Here is a 14,706-nt window from a genome sequence, read left to right as displayed (position 1 = left end):
TGGCTAGCGCTTGCAAGGCAGACACCTTACCTCTAGCGCCACCTCGCCGGCCCCTTATCAACATTTTTTATTAAGTCCTTATGCCTCTATTGTTCCTTTACTTATTCTCTTTCAATATCCATAAGAAGTAGTCTAAATCTCAGGAACTGCTTTTGACCATCTTTCTTATCTTTTTCTTGATATCTTCCCAATGGAAGTGCCAGAATTTGAAATTTCTGTGTTCTGTGAAGTACAAGTTTGAAATTCTTCATTCAGTCTTGAATGATATTCAGCATAAAAATTTACTCTTTTGAAAGTTTCTTTCTGTATCTATGGGGGATGATACTCATAGATATACAGAAAAAATCCTTCTCTCCATCGTTCAGTTGCTGCAACAGATGGCTGTTACCTGCAGTGTAAATTTCTCAGAGAGTGGCAAAGTCTTGAATACTAGGCCAAACATATTCCAGATATAGCTACTCTTTCAATCCTAACTCTCAGTACAAGAAGGCCGATTGATATATGTGTCCTACTTTAGGACAAAGTGAGGTTCTGGAGTTGAGAGAAAAATGAATATTTAGATGGTGGAAAGTCTCTATTTCTCATCTACCATAGAAACTGATGGCTTCTTAAAGCACAATTCCTTGTCCCTAATGGAAATTTGATCTCCAGCACTATATAGAAAACTCAGATGTGGACTCCTCTCTCCTCTCTCCCTCTCCTACTTATCACTATCGAAGCTTTCTGATATCTGGGAAGAAACTCCTGGTGGTTCTTGGGTAAAATATCCTGGGTCCTGGTAAAATATTCTTTAGATTTTAAAAAATCCTGGTCCTGGTAAAATATTCTTTAGATTTTAAAAAATCCTGGTCCTGATATTGAGCAGAAAAATTCTACTCACTGTGGAGAAAATTCTGGTCCCAATGTTTGTATAAAATCCCTGATATTGAAGTTTAGAATCATGATCACTGAGTAGTAGAATATTCTTGTCCTTGGATATAAATCCCTGGTTCTGATATGTACTTAGCATATTTTAATCTTTAGAATGAATATGCTGACCTTTGTGCAGAACATCCTGGTCCTCATATCTGTGTAGAATGTGTTGGCCTTTGGGCAAAAAAAAAAAAAAAATCCTTGTCTATAGATAGAGAATCCTGTCTCTTACCAGGCCTATAGTTTTAATGTATAAAATTACTTCACCTTCGCCACTAAAGTACTCAAGACCCTCACTTGCAATCCTTACATTGCTTCTAGCCTACCACTTCCTTCCAACCCTCACCTCTTCCCACAACTACTTGGTAAATTGAGTTTCAAATTCTTCAGGAACAGAGATATAGTATAGAGGTTAAGGCTCTAACCTTGCTTTAGAACAAAATTTGTTCAACCCCAGGTACCACATGTGATCTCCCAATCTCTTCAGGAGTGACCCCTGAATAAAGTCGGGTAATTCCTAAGCTCTACTGGGTGTAATCTAAAAAGTAAAAGAAAAATGAGAGAGGAGGAGGGCAAGTGAGGGAGGAATTTGTCTACTCCATTTCTTTGTTTCTCTATATACAACAGATAAGTGAGATCATTTAGTATTTCATTTTCTTCCTCAGTGGAAGGTCAGGTTTTCATCTAGTATGCTAAATAGCTCCATTAAGAACTCTTGGGGTCAGAATGATAGCTCAGTGGTAAGATTTTGCCTTGCATTCAGCCAATCCAGGACCCACCCTGGTTCAATTCCTGGCATCCCATATGATCCCTCAAGCCTGCCAGGAGCCATCTCTGAATGCAGAGCCAGGAGTAACCCCTGAGCGCCAACAGGTATGGCCCCAAAAACACCAAAATAAATAAAATAAAAATGCAATTATTTAAAAAAAAAAGACTTACAAAAAAAAGGACATGGTACACTTAATAACATGTAATAAAAGTGTCAATAATTTTATTCTTTGGTCACTTCTCTGGAAACTAAGTTAGTGGCGGCAACTCCAACCACATCATTTCCATCTGAGAAACATCATTCCTACTGTTGAGCTCTCACTCTCCTTCCTGGTACCTAAGCAGTGCTGGCCCTCTACCTGAGGTGTAACCCCAAGGTTACTCCTTTCTTTTGTTTGTTCTGATTTGAGGACATCACCTGAAGGTACTCAGCACTTACTCCTGACTCTGCACTTAGGAAACTCTCATGGCAAGCTCCTGGAACCATATGTGGTGCCAGGGATCACACGCCAGTCAACTGCATGCAAGGCATCCTATCCACTGCTCCAGTCCCCAATGGCTACTTGTGACTACCCACAGCTCTGTGGTTCTGCAAATTCAGGACACTGTTCTGGTTTCTACAGAAACTATTTCTAAATTCATTTGCCCTACCTTCTATAAAAGTTCTCTGAGGGCAGTCGTGACTTAACTAACATTTCTATCTCACACTTACCCTAGCATGATACTTCTGCCTACTCAATCTGTGGTAAGTTTTGCCTCTGGGAGAAGAGAGAAGGACTCCACAAGAAGAATGCACAGTGGTTACCTGCACCCTGTCAATCAACGAGGACTATCCTACGGAAATAGCAGTGAACTAGGCAGCAAGGTCCCTTAACTTAAGAGTCTAGTGAATACAACTGTCTGCTTAAAAACAATAATGCAATGATAATGGGGTTCGATAGCTTAGAGTATCTGCTTACAAGCTAAAAATCATGAGCTCAATCCCAAAGTACTGCCATATGCACCACGCTGTTTGAGTCTGTGACCCACAGCACTGAAAGCAATTTCTGGCCGCCCCAAGCCAGTAATGTGTGAGTAATGCAATGAAAAAGATGCAATCCCCAGAAACTAAAAAATGTAAAAATCTTAAGACCAGGAAGTGCAACTCTTTGCTGGCACACAACCTACGGAGTGTGATATGTGGTGAACATATCCTAGCTGAGGAGAAATGCACCAAAAACTTGACCCTGGAGAGCTCCATAGTTCAGTGCAAGCACTACAGTCAGGTTAGGCTTGGCCTGTAACCCCCTGGTCACTGTACCAATAAAGGAAAGGAGGGAAAACTATGTACCAGGAAAGGAGGAAAAACTGTACCAGGAAAGGAGGGAAAACTATGTAAGGGACTGATTTAATTACTATATATCAAAATATATTAAACATCCACACTTTGATAAAACTTAAGACCAGTTACATTTGTTTTGTTTGAAATAAATGTAAATGGTAGGAGTGGGGGGAGCGGGATAAGCTTAAGAGCCTCTTCTCACCATAGAAAACTCACTAGTTTGACTGGCTCATTTCCAAAGATTCTAAATGGAAAAAATCTTGCTGCAATCTATTTTATTCTTATTAGGTTCCGCAGTTGAAAAAGCAATTAGGAGAAAAGATGATAATGAACAAATGTAGAGGAATTCGAGCAAGCACTGATAATGCAAATGATAAAAAAAAGAAGAAAAATATAATTGCTTCCTAATACAAACAACTTCACGCCAGAGAAAAAGCCCTAATAATGACCACTACCAGTTACAATACATCTAAATTTTTCTGCAGGCTCACAGACATAGTCATAAACAAAGCTGTATGGTAAGATACCTTTTACAGATGAGGAACTTAAGATTCAAATATCTAAAAATAGTCCAAGGAAGCCATTCAATGACAGAATACATGGCTTGTTTGCTTGTTTGATTTTTTTGTAATGGAGGTCCTTTATTCAGTTCCAGATGCCAAAAACATTTTAGAAATACTATATTTTAAATTTATATAGTAAAATATGTTTCTAGTTATATTTAAGAATTGAGGGGCCGGAGTGATAGTACAGTGGTAGGGTGTTTGCCTTGCATATAGCCTGGGTTCCATCCCAGCATCCCATATGGTCCCCCGAGCCTACCAGGAGTAACTTCTGAGTGCAGAGCTGAGAATATACCCTGAGCAAAGCCAGGTGTGGCCCAAAAACTAAATCAAACAAAAATAATTTACCTAAGAATATATCAAAATTATATTTAAGAAATGTCAAAAATCTAATCTTTAATTTCTACCTCACAGGCCAAAGAGCAGAATGCTTTCCTCAAACACAGTTCAGGCATTCTCAATTTGGTGTATGATCAATAACTACATCACGGTGTCACTTTCAGCACACAGACATGACAGCATCAGTGATATGAACAAGGGACCCACTTTGATGACTTACGGTAATAGTCAAAGGTTTGTGAGCATTCTGTGTATATCTATGAATGAAATTCTCCTCGACCCAAAGAAAACTCTTATACCCAAGGAGTTTTTTTTTTACATACTTACAAAATGTGCTCAAGAAGGAACTGCCTTAACTGTGCCTTTTAAAGGTTATTTGAATGAAAGAAAACCCTTCATACTTTATAGACAGCATCACTGATTTCACGTAGCTTGCCTACTAACAAGAATAAAAAGGCCAAGCTTGCCAACAAGCAAAGATGGCAAGCAATGATGGAAGTAATGGTCAGAAATGGAAGAGCCTTGAGAGAGCAGTTTCCACATTTTTTTCTCTAAAGATTCTCTTGTCACTCCTCCACGGGGAAGATGATGAAATTGAGGTGCAGGCAGTGAAAACTGAGATGCAGGAGGAGATCTGGACAGCAGCTTTTGTTATCTTGAAAAGCCAATTACACTTCTCAACTGCCACATTTCCAGAGCCAAGGCTTAACAACACACACACACTTCTCGATTGGTTGTACAAAGCAGCAGTTAGATGCGAAAATATCAAGGAAAACATGTAACGGCAACAATCTTACTTCTGTCTCTGAGATTATACAACCGTGGTCTCCTTCAAACTGGCATGAGAGCTTACTTCAACAAGATGGCATCATCATCACTGACAAGAAAATCTTTAGTTTCAAGGAAAAAAGAAAAGGCTATGGACAAAATCACTCACAGTATATCAACAGCTTTTCAAATAAACACAACCAAAGGAAATAAATAAATAAAAGACATGCTCCTCCATCCTCATCTCAGTTAATATCCATTAAGTATCACCAATGTTTGCTACACCGATGATACATGCTAAGAAATAGAATTCCTGTGCCGGGCCCGGAGAGATAGCACAGAACCAAAAGGTGGTTGGTTCGAATCCCAGTGTCCCATATGGTCCCCCATGCCTGCCAGGAGCTATTTCTGAGTAGACAGCCAGGAGTAACCCCTGAGCACCGCCGGGTGTGGCCCAAAAACAAAACAAACAAACAAAAAAGAATTCCTGTGCCATAATATCAAACTCTTCTTAGAAGTTAAATAATAAATTATCCATAATTTTTATAATAGACTGTTTGTAATTGTACCCTATAAATCAAATTACAGAACACGGAGATTTATTTAGTTTTCACAATAAGATTCCTTTGAATAATCCATTTGGCATTGGTCAAAATATTGATTCAGTTTATGAATAATTTGTATGGGAAATGATAACAGAAATGGCAGCAGAAGGGATTAAGAATGAGTCTCTAACAAATACACTTATTTTCTGAATGGTGGAGGAGAAAGGGAATAATATTCACAAGAACCAAAGGTAAGAGCAAATTAATTGCTCAATGACAGATAAATGAACAAAAATACAATGTCACAAATACCTGCAGAGAAATCAGAGTCATAAAAAGAAAGGAAATGACAGGGCCAAGGAGATAACTCAAGGAGATGGAGTACAGTACGTGCTTTGCAGGTTCTAAGTCCCATGCCCTGCACAGCTGGGTTCCCAAACACCACTGGACCCACAAGCACCTCCTTCACAAGTCCAAACCAAGCCAGATGTGAGAAGACTCCATCCCTCCCAAAAAGGAAGTAATTCTGATTTAAGTTGCACTATCAGGATAAAGAATATTTAGGAAGAGGGAATGGGAAACAAAGACAAGTTTTTCAAAAAAAAAAAAAATCAGCTTTAGTTGTTAAAAAGCAAATGCAGAGTGAGTTTGAATGGACAGCACATGTTCTATGATTGTTGCCAGCCTCCAGGGGATCCTATTCAACATGGACTCTACAGTCCATGGCGGTCCAGGGAACCCCATCATCCCTCACCGGCAAGGTGAGGTGGATGCCTCCTTGAACATTTTAGTCAAAATTTCTTGAACTCCACTCAAAGCTCTTTGTCCTCCGCCTGTCTCTCAGCATCCCTCACTAGCATGCTACTCTTGAGAAAGTGTTTTGCACCTTCTGTGGATTCATGGCCCAAACCCTGTCTGGCACATGCCAGCAGTTCACTGAATTTGGCTAAAAATGCAGCACTTTGACACACTAGCCTAACATTATTTTGGGATAAAACCAAGTAGTACTGGGACAGTACTATCAAAGATAGTACTATTAAGGATACACTATCAAGGATTATTTAAAAAATCTACTGTTTTCTACTTCAAAGGGATTATCCTTTACTGCAGTTGTCTTAGATTTGAAATGCAAAGTCATTTTGAAAGTGGATCTGCCAGGAAGAGCTATCGCTGTGGGTGACTGAGAAAGGACTCAATTGTATCTAGTAGAAAAGATGCCCATCAGAGTAAGTCAGGACATCCGGATTCCAGTACAGGATTTCAAGCAAGAATGCATTTGAACCAGGCTATTTATAAGAATTGGAGTCAGAGAGATTGTGCAGAGGCAAAGGGGGTTTGCCCTGCACAAAGCAGACCCCAATTTAATCCCCTGTACCACATCCAAGAGTGAGCCCCAAGTACAATGTCAGGAGTAAGCCCTGAAACTACTGGATGTAGACAAATAAAAGAAAAACCAACAACAAAAATAAAACAACTTATACACACAAACACACAAAGGAATAAAACTGCAAACACACAGACACAGAAAGGCCGAAGAGATAGCATGGAGGTAGAACGTTTGCCTTGCATGCAGAAGGATGGCGGTTCAAATCCCGGCATCCCATATGGTCACCTGAGCCTGCCAGAAGCGATTTCTGAGCATAGAACCAGGAGGAACCCCTGAGTGTTGCCGGGTGTGACACCCCCCCCCAAAAAAAAAGAAATCAAGGGAACAAGACTCAAACAAAGAGGCCCAAGAGACAAAGGATCAACCACTAGAAGCAATTCCAGGCGAGCAGGCAACAAGGCTTGTGATGACTGTGGCAGAGAACAGAAGCCACAACCGTGGGTAGGACATTATTCTACTCCTGAAATAATGGTGTCATCACCATCACCCCTTGTCACCAGAATTTTACCTTACAAGGGAGGATAAAGGAGACAGACAAGGAAGGAGACTGTTGAAATCTTAAAAATGTATTTCTAGCTTTCTTAAAATTTTCCAGGGAAATTTTGTCATTTTTTTTTTCTTTTTCAGTGGTAGGGGCATGTTTGGGTTAAATCCATCAGTAGTTAGGAGCTATTCCTGGTCCTGTGCTCAGGTATCACTATTGATGGTTCTTAGAGGACCATATGTGGTACTGAAGTTTTGAACCAGAGTCAAGTGTCTCTACTTTCTTTTTCTTTATTATTAATATCTTTATTTAAACATCTTGATTACAAATATGATTGTGATTAGGTTTCAGTCATGTAAAGAACACCCCCCTTCACCAGTGCAACATTCTCACCACCAATGTCCCAAATCTCCCTCCATCCCACCCCACCCTCACCTGTACTCTACACAGGCTTTCCAGTTCCCTCATTCATTCACATGGTTATGGTAGTTTCAGTATAGTTATTTCTCTAACTGCACTCACCACTCTTTGTGGTGAGCTTCATGAAGTGAGTTGGAAGTTCCAGCCCTCCTCTCTTTGTCTCTGAGAAACTTTTATTTTTCTTAAAACCCATAGATGAGTGAGACTATTCTGCATCTATCATGTCTTACTTTCTGTACTAATTCTCTGGCCCCAAAGAATCATTCTTTTTATTTTTTTTTATTTTTGGGGTACCTCCTATAGTGTTCAGGAATTACTCCTGAATTACTCCTGGATTACTCCTCTGCACTCAGAGAAGGTCCACATGGGATGCTGGGGATGGAACCCAGGTCAGACCCATACAAGGGTCTCTCCAGCCATGAGTAATTCTTTTATAGCCTTTCTCGAAGTATTTAAGAAAGTTTATGACCAAGTCATTACAGTTTCTCTAGTATTTCTCTAGTACAGGCAAGCCCATTGTGGGCAGGAATTGGACCTGTCTAGTTCATGACTGTGTCATAGCAAAAGGTAGACACCCAACCATTCCTCCCTGAATTTTTGTGTATGTGTTCCTTCTTATCTGTATCAGAGCTCAAACAGAACAATGAGTTCTAGGCAAAAGATAACTTAGGTTTACTGTCCCAAAGTCTTTACACATTAAACAAAAACCCACATATAGGTGCTGTGTCTTTGTTTTTGTTTTTGTATCCATCAGTGTTTTTAGAGTGACTTTATGATTTTTCTAGATGTTAAAGGGCTGCCTAGTAGCCCATTGTGTGGGTACATATAACTTGTTTAAAGATTCCCTGTTGTTAGATATTAAGGTTTCTTTTCAATGTGATCACCTACTATGGAATGATTAACAGTCTTGATTTCTTATTTTTGTCATTGTTGTTATTCTTTTGTTGATTTTATTCTTTGCTTTATTATTTTTTTAATTGCTTCTTCAAAGAAACTTCTAGAAGCATAGTTGCTTCAAAGACAAAGTATCTGTGCTATCCTGAAAAGCTCTAACACACTCCTGATCTGGAAGGACAATTGCCATAAACTTCACTGTTTACATAAACCACCATGGGATTCTCAAGCAGAAGAACTTTCCTAAGCAAAGAAGGTGGTTTGAAGAATAATAAGTGCTGGCAGCAATGTGGCGAGAAAGAAACTCTTATTCACTGCTGTTGGAATGCCGTCTAGTCCAGCCTTTATGGAAAACAATATGGAGCTTCCTCAAAAACTGGAAATTGAGCTCCCATATATTCCAACTATACAACTCCTAGGGATATACCCTAGGAACACAAAAATACAATTCAAAAAACCCCTTTCTCATACCTATATTCGTTACAGCACTATTTACAATAGGCAGACTCTGGAAACAACCAAGATGCCCTTCAACAGATGAATGGCTAAAGAAACTGTGGTACATATACACAATGAAATATTATGCAGCCATAATGTGAAGTTATAAAATTTTCCTATTTTTATGGATGTACATGGAATCTATTATGCTGAGTGAAATAAGTCAGAGAAAGAAAGATAGACACAGAATAATCTCACTCATCTATGGGTTTTAAGAAAAATTAAGGACATCATTGTAATAATGCCCATACACAATAGAGATGAGAGCCGGAAGGACCAGTTCAAAATATGAACCTCACCACAAAGAGTGGTGAGTGCAGTTAGGAAAATAACTACATTAATAACTATCATGACAATGATAATGAGTGAGAGAAGTAGAATGTCTGTTTCAAATACAGGCAGGGGTGGTGGAAATGTTGCACTGGTGAAGGGGGGTATGTTCTGCTTATGACTGAAACCCAACTACAATCATGCTTGTAATCAATGGTGCTTAAATATTTTATTTAAAAAAAAAAGAAAGAAAGCAGATGTTTTGGACATCAACACAAGTCCTAACCCAATGTCTCTGGACCTATTTTCGGAGCCATTAGTTACAGAAATCTGAGGAGCAGCATCTTCCAGAGCTCAGCCTACAACCTTCATGTGGTGGATGATAAAACCACAATGCAGCATCACACACACACCTTTCCTCTTTCTGACCCTGTTAGCTGCCTGCTATATCACCTCACTTCTCTTGTTTCCTCAGAAAAAATAAAAAACCTCACCCACACAAAAACATCTAGAACCACCAAAGAGGATCTTGACATGTGATTGCCTCCCCTCATAGGGGCAGTCACTCCTTGTGGGCTCCCCTAAAGGAGGTAGAAGCCGGATGACTTCTTATGGCACAGTTCTAACTTCATGTCTACTTTCACAACAATGGACCTTTCCAGTCCCTTTCTGGGAAATTTAATTAAAGCCTGAGACAGGGGGCCGGAGCGATGGCACAGTGGTAGAGCATTTGCCTTGCATGCGGCTGACACAGAACTGACCTGGTTTCAATTCCAAGCCATCTTATATGGTCCCCCAAGCCTGGCAGGAGCGATTTCTGAGCACAGAGCCAGGAGTAACCCCTAAGCGCCACCGTGTGTGGCAAAAGAAAAAGAAAAAAAAAAGCCTAAGACATTAGCCCCTGAGAACTGCACATCCCCCCAAGACACTGACTTTATTTCAATGACATCATGAGACTCATCCATAGAAACACAGAGGACCCTTGAGCTGCTGACAGGGTCTTCAAACAGGCAAACAAAGGCTTAAAATTCTCCTGAGAAAGTTGGCACTGTTCTGGCACTGCTTCTAAGAGCAATGAGGGGGGGGGGGGGAAAGTCTGCCAAAGGGCCCTATGGAAACTTGGAAAGTTGCCCAGCACAGTGCCCGTAACTTTGTACGGCCTTTCAAGTAACTCAGGTGTCACTACACAAACAGTGACAGTAAAGCAAACATCAAATTACCAACCTTGTGAACTGGTGGCAGAGCCATTAGGAGGCACAGGTAAGGCCCTGTCTCCTGGAACATGGCATGCAATACTGATGGATTTCTTTCCTGTGCCTGCCCCATTACCAAGAAATCAGAGTGAATGGACACTGCATTGTTTACACCTTTCTCCTTAGCCTCCTAGCCATGGCTCCTGGTCCCAAAGACTCCAGAGCCGTCTTCTACAACTGTGGACTTTCAAAAGAATTTCCACCAAGAGAGTAGGCACCCACAGGACAACAAGTGTACATGAGACCTTGGAAGAGAAAACTAATAGCCAGGGGACAAAAGGGATAGGATCTGAAACAAGGTAGGTTAAAAACATAAAGGAAGAATCTTAGTGCTGAAGGTATAAAGATCTGAGATCCTAGAAGGTGTTATTGGCTATAGATTGTTCTTGGTCCTGGGACAAAATCTCAGTCTCTCTCGTGATCCTTCTAATCACTGAATGGTCAATTCACCACCCAGTGAATGAAAGGAACTCAGAACTCACACTCCACCTCAGCTGCAAGATCCTAAGTTCACAAGGACAGAATGTTCTACACCACAACAGGCAAATTCCAAGAGCGTATTAACACTGACACATTGATTATTATTCCCAATTCACACTAAAAGAAGCTAATGGCCCAGATGGATTAAAACCTGAGTCCACTGCCCTTTCTGGCTGTTTCGTTTGTTATGGTTTTCGGCTTTGTTGTATTGCACAAAGGAATTACTTCTGGAAGTACGTAGAGGTCCATATAGGAGACCAAAGATTGAACCCGAGTCAGCCACACATGCAAGGCAAGTTCCTGACCCACTGCACTATCACTTCAGCCCCTCCACCACTCTTTCTATCACTCCACAACTGCTTTCAAAATCAAGGGGCTGGAGAGATAATAGGGTGGCAAGGTTGTTTGCCTAACACACAGCCAACCCAGGTTCAATTCCTGGCACCCCATAGGTTCCCTGAGTACAGAGTCAGGAGTAAGGCCTGAGCACCACTACAAAAATAAAAAATCAAGACTTGGAGTTCTTGCCTTTCCCAGTCCCTGTTGCACCCCCAATCACTCATAACAACAGAGTTTCAGAAGTTGCAGACAATCTAACAGGTGAGCCCAGGCAGCCAGTCACCTGTCCCCACTGGCTCTCTCTCCCTCTCTCTCTGGCTCTGATGACCAGCCAGACTCAGGCTGACGGCCATGAATTCCTTCAAGCATGGTGTTATTTATCCTGTTTTTACACAGAACATCTCTGGTCTATTTTCCTCCCAAAGTCAGACATCCCAGAGCTCTGCACCCCTCTGCCCACCCATTCCCTCTCCTGTCCTAGCTTCCTCTGGACTAGTAAACACCTCTTCTCTTTTGGCCTCAAGCAATCCAAATACACACACATACACTCCATCTCCTTTTTACTTCTGCCCAAACTATCAGACAGTAGTTGTTAGATAAAAAAAAAAAAAAAAAAAATCTCTTGCAAAAGTATTTCCTCGATGTCTCCTGCAATTTATCACCCTTTTGCACTTGCTCCAGCCCTGCTGCTATTCCAAGAACAGGACAGGGGTGACCCCTTCCAGCCAGCTCTTCCCATCTCCACAGGACACCATTTTCTTGGTTCTGTTCCCACTCCTGCCCCCTAGCAAGGTTTTTTCTCCTCTCCCACTTGTGACTCGGAGCCTCCCTTCCCACTGGAGCATAATCCACCCACCTTGCATAGCTGAAGACCCCTTCACCTGACAGTAACCTGAGATTAGTCACAGCCCCTTAGATTCTGTGCTTATGTAACTGCTTTAGGACCTACTTCCTGGTTCACACAGTACAGCTGCAAAGGATTTTTCAGAGACTGAGCATCCCACACTTTACCCCTTCACAAACACAGCCAGCCAGGAGGGCCTTCAATCACAATCTGCAAATAAGCAGCAGTGAAGAATCAACTACATTTGATGCTTTCTAGCAAATGCCCTGGACACAACTAGGATCCAAGGATGCAGGAAAAAGATAGCGTTCTGAGAGGTGAATAACAGATGCTGAATGAAGGAGAGCTGCTGAGCCAGTCTTTCCAGGGGTCCCCTAATCACAGGATTCCTGGAAGCGAGGACATGAGGATCAGGGTCAGTTCAGCAAAACTGCCCAGTCGCAGATAAAGCCACATACTCCAAGGTGTATAGTACCAGAATATGTAGCCTGGGGTGCTGAGTTTTTTGTAAGTAAGCATTTGGAAGTGGACATTTATAAACTCTATGTGTGTAAACTGGGTATTTGTAAAGCGATTATATTAAGGGGTTGGGGGAAGGGATACAGGAGAGAAGAAAATAAATAGATGTAAACCACTAAAAACAAAATCTAAAGTGGAGTCTAGTACTGTGTTCCAAATTGAGGGCAAAAAGCTTTTGCTTTTGGTAGAGTTTTCCTTTTAAGAATTGTTTCACCTTAAGGATAAAAATATCTAATTTTTTGTCTTTTCTTTTCTTTTTTTTTTTTTAACCTTTACTTTGGGGCCATACCCAGCAATAATGCTCAAGGGGTTTCTCCTGGCTTTGCACTCAGGAATTATCCCTGATAATGCTTGCAGAACGGGAGGGAGTCAGAGATAAAATTTAAGTCAGCAGCCTGCAAGGCAAGCACCTTACCCGATGTACCCATGTATCATACCCATGTATGATGTACCCAATGTACCTGGCTCTGAGGACCAGGGCAGCCAGGCTCAGGCTAAAGGCCATGAATTTCCTCAAGCATGGTGTTATTTATCCTGTTTTTAAACAGTACGTCTCTGGTCTGTTTTCCTTCCAAAGTCAGACATCCCAGAGTTCTGCACCCCTCTACCTACCCATTCCCTCTCCCATCCTAGCTTCCTCTGGACTATCTCTCTAGTCCCAATCACATGTTTCTTAGTGGTACTTTCTGCTTTATTTTGCTTATTTTTCCCCACTTTGGGAGTAATACCCAAAAAGGTCTCAGAGCTGGCTCAGAGCTAGGTGAGAGTCACTACTGGAGGCACTCGTGTGCCATGAGGTTCCAGACACTGAAGCCTCACCTGCAGCACATGGACCAGCCTTTTGCACCATCTTGTCAACAGTCACGTTTTTAAAGACAAAGTAAAACTAAAGGAACCCGCCCCCAGACTTCCTACATGATTTTGAAGTATAGTTCCAGTTCCCAATTTCCCTCTGCTCCTTGAGCACTTAGACTAAGTGATCTCAAGGGGTCTCAAACTCACGGCTCTCGGGCCGTTTGTGGCCCTCCATACAACATTTTGTGGCCCTGCCCTAGAGGAATCTTTTTTGTTTTGTTTTGTTTTAGTTGTTTGGGTCACACACAACCCAATGTTCAAGGCTTACTACTGACTTTGCACTCAAGGATCACCCCGACTTTGCTTCCTGCGACCCCCAGGTAAATTGAGTTTGCTCTATTAGAGCAAGCATCTCCCAGGAGCCTCTGATCAAAGTGGCCACAATCAAAACTAGAAATGACTTAAAAATACCACTTCCACTTCGACCTACCCTGTGTGGTCTGGGGTGGGTCACCACCTTAGGCCTCTGTGCATAAACAGCTGGCACAGCCTCCCCTCTCTTCAGTCCTCTCTCCCCTGCCTCAGGGGCACATAGGAGCCCAGGAGAAGAGGGTATTGTTGTGCAGCTGCCATACTGCACCCACTCCTTGGTGACTATCACTAAATCCACCTGTTTGCTTCCCCAACTAACTTAACCCTTCAAGGACCAGAGTCCAACTCATTCCTCTCTGACTTGCTCTTCAACTGGAAGGTCCAGCCCATGGTAGACCATCACTGAGTTTACCTTTTAAACTCAGGTTATTAAAAGACCATACTGGAGAACTTTGGGCATGTGTAAACCGGCCTCTCTAGCTCCTCATTCTCTCTGCCCTGCCAAACCCCCTTGCCAAGGAAATATGGTCACCTTCTAGCACAGGGAAAATTATACCTTTCTACTTTTGAGGGCCAGAGCATAGTACAGCAAGTAGGGCATTTGCTATGCATGTGGTCAACCTGGGTTTGCTCTCCAGCCCCTCATATGATCCCCCAGGCCCTCAAGGAATAATTCCTGAGTGAAGAGGCAGGAGTAATACTGAGCTCCGCCAAGTGTATAGGAGGTGGGCTTTCTCTCTGCTTTGCAGTTGGGAGTTTCAGGTTGTAAAATGAACCAGTGAAATGCTTCTTCAGTGGAGCCAGCTGCTCAAAAAAAAAAATCTGACCTTTCTGCCACTCTAAAATGGATCTGTTCTGGTTCTTTGGTGCTAATTTCCTACAGAACCTTGCCAATCAAAACGTGTCTCATTCTAGATAATTGTTCAGACTGAAAA

The 14,706-nt window shown here is 41.7% G+C and overlaps 1 pseudogene; it reads right to left on the bottom strand.

Annotated features, from left to right (window-relative positions):
- Positions 1-8,111: 8,111 nt before the first annotated feature.
- On the bottom strand, positions 8,112-8,223 carry LOC125995656 (uncharacterized; annotated as a pseudogene).
- Between the last annotated feature and the right edge of the window lie 6,483 nt (positions 8,224-14,706).

This window comes from Suncus etruscus, chromosome 17 (assembly GCF_024139225.1).
Source record: "Suncus etruscus isolate mSunEtr1 chromosome 17, mSunEtr1.pri.cur, whole genome shotgun sequence".
Taxonomy (NCBI): Eukaryota; Metazoa; Chordata; class Mammalia; order Eulipotyphla; family Soricidae; genus Suncus; species Suncus etruscus.
This window is presented reverse-complemented; position numbering and strand designations above follow the sequence as displayed.